This window comes from Manacus vitellinus, unplaced genomic scaffold (genome assembly GCF_001715985.3).
Source record: "Manacus vitellinus isolate BGI_N305 unplaced genomic scaffold, ASM171598v3 scaffold_15_pilon, whole genome shotgun sequence".
NCBI lineage: Eukaryota > Metazoa > Chordata > Aves > Passeriformes > Pipridae > Manacus > Manacus vitellinus.
The window spans coordinates 12,178,544-12,185,529 of NW_021939122.1; the positions used below are offsets into that span (position 1 = coordinate 12,178,544).

General features: G+C 54.5%; 1 protein-coding gene across 1 annotated transcript in view; it reads right to left on the bottom strand.

Moving 5' to 3' along the window:
* The window catches only part of NT5C2 (5'-nucleotidase, cytosolic II), a 60,437-nt gene extending 59,754 nt beyond the window's left edge, over window positions 1–683 (bottom strand). Inside the window, exon 1 of the mRNA XM_029958475.1 lies at window positions 625–683. The gene's annotated coding sequence lies outside the window, so the exon portion shown is untranslated. The remainder of the gene's footprint in view (window positions 1–624) is intronic.
* Window positions 684–6,986: the final 6,303 nt, after the last annotated feature.

Genomic DNA, 6,986 nt, shown 5'->3' on the forward strand with positions numbered 1-6,986 from the left:
AGCCTGACACAGCCGGATTGCCAACAGCAGCTCCAATGAAACGGAGCGGTGACAATGAACCCTCGCCCCGATCCAAGGCTGTCCGGGACCGGGCTCTTCCCCCGGCGCCGGGGGAGGATGGATCGCTTCTCCCGCCTGTCCCGGCCGGCGGCGGCCGCCCGGGGGCAGCTGCGAGCCGGGAAGGCGCCGCCGGGACCCTCCGCTCCACGTGGGCGGGAGAGGCGGAAAACGCGGGCACGGGGCGCCGGTCCCGGCCCTCCCTGCTCCCGCTCCCGGCGGCTGGGGCGGCGGAGCGGGCACGGAACCGCCGCCCTGTCCCGGGGCGGGGCCGAGCCACCGCGGGAGCCGCCCTGCCCGGCACGGGACGGGGCAAGCGGGGGCTCCCCGGGGCAGGACAGCGGGAGCGGCGGGCCGGCGGGCGCTGCCCCGGGGGGTCTCTCCCCGCGCCGCCCCCGCCCCGGGCACGGTCCCCCCCGCGGCCGGGCGCGCACCCGAGGGGAAGGGGGAGCTCCCCACCCATCACCCGCCCCCGCCCCGACGGTGCCCGGCGCGCACCCGCCCGCGCGCGCCCACAGCCCCGCGCGCGCATCCCCGCCCCGCGCGCGCCCTGCGGCCGCTCTCACTCGCGCCGCGCTCGGGTGGAACTGCCCCGCACCAACTGCCGCAGCGCCGCGCCGCACGCTCCTGCGACGCGCGCCCCGGCCCGCCCCGCCCCCGCCCCAGGAAGCGGGGAGAGCGTTGCGAGCCCGGCGCGGAGCCGCAGAGCCGCGGCCCCAGGGAGCGTCGGCAAAGTGCGGGACGGGGAGCGGCGGCGGAGCGGCCAGCGGGGCCGCGGAGGGGATGAGGGGACTCGGGCATCTCCCTCGTGAGAAGGGACTGCGGGAGCTGGGCCTGTTCAATCTGGAGAAGTGAAGACTGAGAGGAGATCGCATGAGTGCATGTAATTACCTGAAAGGTTGTAGCAAGGAGGGTATGAAGGATGAAGGACCACCGCCTCCCTAAGATCCTGCTTTATGGTGAACTTGCCACCATAAAGCCGCATGAGAGAAGCCCCGAAGAGAAGATACAAGGACTCCCTGAAACAACATCTCAGCCTTGGCCATATTGATCACCATAACTGGTCTACTCTGGCCTCCAATCAGGAGGCCTGGAGACACACCATCTATGACGCTGCTGATGCCTTTGAGAAAGCACGCACGATCACTCTTGAGGAGAAAAGACAACGCAGAAAGAATTGTGCCTTGCAGAATATACATCCTAAGGAGTCTTTCTGTTGTGCCTGTCTCGTATTGGCCTTTTTAGCCACCAACACGCTTGTAACAAACGTGGGTAGAGCCCTTCCCAAATCTTCATTTGCGAAGCCTAGCTATGAGGATGTGGCACTTAGTTCCGTGGTCTAGTAGACAGAGTGGTGTTAGGTCCAAGGTTGGACTCGATGATATTAGCAGTCTTTGCCAACCTTATTGATTTTGTGAAATATCTCAAAGGCAGGTGGCAAGAGGATGGTGCCAGGCTCTTTTTGGTGGTGCCCAGCCACAGGGCAAGGAGCAATGGCCATGAACTAAAACACAAGAAGTTCCACCTCAGCATGAGTCACACCATCACAGAATGGGTCAGGTTGAAAGGGACCACAAGTTGGTCACCTAGTCCAACCTCCGTGCCCAAGCAGAGTCATCCTCAAGCACATGGCACAGGATTGTGTCCAGATGGTTGTGGAATATCTCCAGTGAGGGAAATTCCACAACCTCTCTGGGCAATCTGTTCCAGTGCTCGGTCACCCACACATGTTCAGTTGGAACTTTCTTGTGCATCAGTTTCTGCCCATTGCCTCTAGTCCTGTTGCATGGCACCACGGAGAAGAGCCTGGCTCCATCCTCTGACACCCTTCCTTCAGGTATTTATATAAGCATTAAAGAGATCCCCTCTCAGTCGCCTCCTCTTGAGGCTGAACTGGCCCAGCTCCCTCAGCCTTTTCTGTGAGAGAGATTTTCCAGATTCTTGACCTTCCTTGGTGATGAAGAACTTCTGTACACTGAGGGTGGCAGAGCAATGGGAGAGGCTGCCTAGGGAGGGCGTGGAGTCTCCTTCTCTGCAGACATTCCAAACCCATCTGGACACGTTCCTGTGTCACCTGCTCTAGGTGACCCTGCCTGGGCAGGGGTTGCACTAGATGATCTCCAGAGGTCCCTTCCAGTGCTAACAGTTCTGTGATTCTGTGATTTAATGTGCCAACCCATGTAACAGCCTCAAAGCCTTCGCCCCCCCCCCGGCAGCTCTCCACATGGCCTGGCATTGCTCCAGCCAAAATCTCTGGGGCTGCACACCCAGCCCTGCACCCTCTCAACCTGCCTGAGCTCCCCCCATTCTGTCCATTGGCCTCAGTGTTGCTGCATCCCACATAATGCTCAAAGTCTGTTATGAGGCTACTTCATGTTAGTTTGCCATTGAATTACGATGCCTCAAGCTAGGAGCTTTAGGAAGCATAGGCTTTAGTATTAAATAAAAACCTATTCAGTCTACTTTGACATCAGCTCCCCATGCTGCACAGTTTTCACTTATTTTAAAGCTCCACGATGGCTGAGGGAGCCAGAGCTTTGGTTAAAATTACCCAATTAATCATTGATACTTTGGGGAGTGTGTCTGCAGTGCAGGCTGGGACAAGGGGGGCCAGGGTGTGCCCCATCCACTGCCAGGAGGGTGTTGAGGAGATCCCTGAGCAGCTGCAGGTGGCACGAGAGTGATGGCTGAGGGCTTGGGGGATGGTGGCCACAGCAATCAGCAGAGGGGGGTCCTGCCTGCCCATCCCAGCAAAGGTCAACTGTGAGCACAGACTGCATCCATCATACCTCTGGGCATGACCATCCGGCTGGGCAGGCTGAGGGGATGGTTGTGCAGAGCAGAAACTGCCCCATGGTCCATCTCTGTTTGTGCCACACTGAATCAGCACCACCACAAAAAGTGCAGGGTAAAAAAGCCCTCCCCAGCAAAACAAGCCTCCCTTTTTCTGCCTGTTTTTTCTGACCCTGGAGGCCTGGAAAAGGTGGGATCCTGGCCACCTCAGGTTGGTCCCTGCCAGAGACAAGGGTTATGGCAGCCAGACGACTGCCCCACCTCATCCAGGCCCACACTGCTCTGCCAAGCTGCCGGCGCACATGTCCAGTCTCCCTTCCTGTGCCCCCGTGGTGGCCAGAGGTTGGGAATGTCTTCCTGCCTCCAGCAGCAGCTCTTCCATCACTGCTGCCATGATGCTTCCTTTGGCTTCCAAAGGATGCTTCCCTCAGCTTTCCCAATTGCCCTCTGCTCTGCTCTGCTCTGCTCTGCTCTGGGTGATAAGGCACTGTCACTTCCCTCTGGCACAGGGACATGCTGCCGGGCAGCATTTTGCTGAGTTGGACACACTTGGTCCATTGTGTCCCTCCAGGCTCTGTGAGATTTGCTCCATTGCCTTACCATGGGGAAGCACCCAATAGCACCAGAACCATTAGTTCTGGCTACACCAAAGCCTGTTTTCAGTGCCAAGCCTGTGGCAGGGAGGCATCGCCTGTCAGGAAAGCTCAGCCTACACTTCCCAATGCCCAGTCGTGAAATGTATGTCTGTCTGTGCATCTTTCCAACACATAACCCCAGGAGATTCATTGAAGACAGCAAGGATGACTAAAAGTGTGAAATGGCTTTTCTATGAAGGAAAATTGAATAGACAAAAATCCTTTAGCCTGGGAAAGAACTGGAGGGGGGTAAGGCAGAGGTCTGCAAAATCCTGCACTGGGAGGTGGCTGGGGAGGACCTATGTCCCAGCTCTTCCCCTATGTCCCACAAGCCAGGGGCATGGAATTAAATGAACTGTCAGACACTGAAACATGAAGAAAGATGATTTTTTTTCATAGAGTGCATTATCAAACTGTGGATTACAGAGCACAGTGGCATCCAGGACATGAACTCGCACCGATTAGATAAGGGCCAACAAACACAAGGATGTGACTGCTGCCAGGGGAACCCCAGAGACGCAGACAGACATAATCAGAAAAGTTATACCAGGGAAGCATAAATCTCCTACTGTCAGAAAGAAACTCTTGAGGGATTTAGAGGGATCCAGTACAACCATTTTCCTATTTTGTTAGTGTTTTTCTGTGTGCAGTTAAGTGAATACATCCACCTACTTTACATGTGTGTTTATTACTTGCATGTTTGCTCCTTGACTTTGCTGCCCTTACCCACAGAGCTCTCCCTTCTGCAGGGGCTCAGATCCACATCTACCACAGGAGATCTGGCAGCACCTCCTGGGAGACACTGGGATATGCCTTTTTCCCACTGCTGGGAAGCATTTCCCTCTCACTCAGCTGCTGTGTGGCAAAACACATCCCCAGAGCATTAGTGTAATGGACTGTGCCGGCCAGAAGGTGTGTATCTTGTTGCCGTGTGTCCACAGCTCAGAGTACAGCTTTCCCTCTGACTCACAAGCCCAGCCTGATTGCAGCTCCGGAGGTAAGTTGTTTAACAAGCCCCATCAGCAGGCAGATGATGTGCGGAGAGTATCGCAGAATTTCAAGGAGTCTTCCTGCTGTCTCACATGCAAGACTTGATTTTTTAAGCAACTGGGAGGTATGGAATGGTCCTGGGCAATTTAATCCCTAATACAACCCACCATTTTTTCAGTGGTGTACAATTCTTAGCTATGGGACTGTTTCTCTTTGGTTTTCTGCCTGTTTTCTAGACTTATAACATTCCCCCTGATGCCATGTGTGCGTGTCCCAACAGAGATCCATGTGTTACTCCAAGGTGTCAAGGTTTCCTGAGGCTGAACTCACCAGAGGCACTGCCCTCATTTCAGTTTGTGTCCAATTCCAGCTTGCCATCTTATTTCAGGTCTGACATGCCAGTGTTCAACTTGTCTCCAAACACAGAGTAGAATAGACTAGAATAGAATAGGATAGGATAGAATTTGGATAATTTGGGGGTTTTTGGGTATTTGGATCTGGGTCTTTCAAGGGCTTCCTTCAAGTCTCCAGGGCACAGCCACACTGCAGCTCTCCCTCTCTCTGGAAGGGCTGTACAGCTCCCAGGTTTGTTGCCCAAGTCAACCTCTGAAAGCTAGGTCATGGCTCAAGGGGCTAACAAAGGAATTGCATTTGGGTGCCAACCACCTGGAATGGGGGGTCCTGCTACATCTGCCTGGAACATGGGAGCACCTCCAGAAATGGCAACTCATGCTGAGGTTGATAACAAGGTCTCAGCCACCCTTTTCTCCTTTGAAAGAAGCAGCCTTCTAGTGAGCTGGAAATGCATCCTTGTTCTGTGGGACAGCAGCACTCACTTTAATTTAATGACTCCAACTCCTTGTGTTCATTCAGCTACAAGATCCCACTTGTACCACCTGAGCTAGGACCAAAACCCCTTCACACTCATACAGTCAGATCAGGTTTCCTTACTGGCTCAACAACAGGTTTCCCACAGCACAGTCTCAGATCTCCAGATATTTTAAATAGTTTAATCTTGGTGCAATAAATGAATAACAAAATAACAGCTCAGGCTGGGTTCCTCTGAGGAGGGACCGCAAACCAAGGAAATCCTAGACTTTGATACCCTTAAATTCTAAGTGCTCAAAAGTGTTGGGTCCTTGGCTCCTGCCATGCATGTCGCTGTGTCGGGTCACCTGGCTAGGCCATGGGTCCCTGTGACCTTTGTTATGCAAAGGGTCAGCAGTTCACAACATCTTGCCTGGGACTCCGACTACCCAGAGCTCAACCTACAGCTCAACCTCCACACCAAGCTACCTGCACTGAAGTATTCCTCAACAGCAACAGCTCTTTTGGAAGTCATGGCTCTCTCCAATGCCAGCCCTGCCTTGTTTGTCCTCCCTGCTCATTTCCTGGAACTCTCTCATGCTGTACCCTGGCCGCCTGGGAAGACAAACAGGGATGAATGTAGTAGAGAAACTGGGCATCAGTGCAGGGCTCAGTGGCACAGAGATGTACAGCAGGGGACAGGATCTGTTTTTACATTTCACAGTGTTTCTCACACGTGGATCACAGATATTTAAAGTTGTTTTTCCTTCTCACAGTTACATTTTGTGCTGCTGCTCCCAGAGATCAGACACTTCTCACTGGTCTTTGGCAGGTCCTCCTCTGGGGGGCCATGTTCCCAGGCATTGCACTTGGCCTGGAGGTGGAGTGTACGTGAACTTCCCGTCAGCTCTGCAGTCCTGGGTACTCCTAGCAAACCCTTGCCAGTGGGGGGTGGCAGCCTGCTTGCATGGACAGTAGAGAAACAAAAGTGTTTCAGTTCACGGCAAACAACCTGAAGCCAAAATCCTCCCTGTGTGTCTCCTGTGGCACATCTGGACTGATCATCGTCAGTCTCTGTCCTGGGCACCCCCTCCTCCAGGCATGTCCCCAACTCTGCACCCCAACATCCCACAGCCCTATCCCACAGAGACCTCACACAGCTGTGGAGCACTCTGGTTCTTATCAGAGGGGAGGGGCTGGGACCAGTCCTCCCGGGACACGTTCACACCAGACACAGACGTACAGCACAGCTTCCCTTGAGCATTGGCAGGGATACTCCAGCAGGGGATACTCCAGCAGGAGTGATTTGTGTGTGTGTGTGTGTGTGCACCTGTGTGCCTGCCTTTTTGTCTCTCTGTGTCTGCCTGACTCTGTCTCTCCACCTGCCCATTTCTGCCTGCTTCCTTCTGTGTTTTTGCCTCCCCTTGCCAGTGCATCTGTGTGTCTCTCTGAACGGCTGCTTGTCCCCTTGTTTGGCTTTGAGCATGTGGACGTGTGAGTCTTACTGTGAATGTGCCTGACCCTTTTCGTGTGCCTGTGCATCTTTGTCTGTGTGCGTGTGACCTCGTCCATCTGCCCGTGTATGTTTGTGTGCTCTTTCAGAATCCATGTGTCCGTCCATTCCCTCTACACATCCGTCCATCCATCCATCCATCCATCCATCCATCCATCCATCCATCCATCCATCCATCCATCCATCCATCC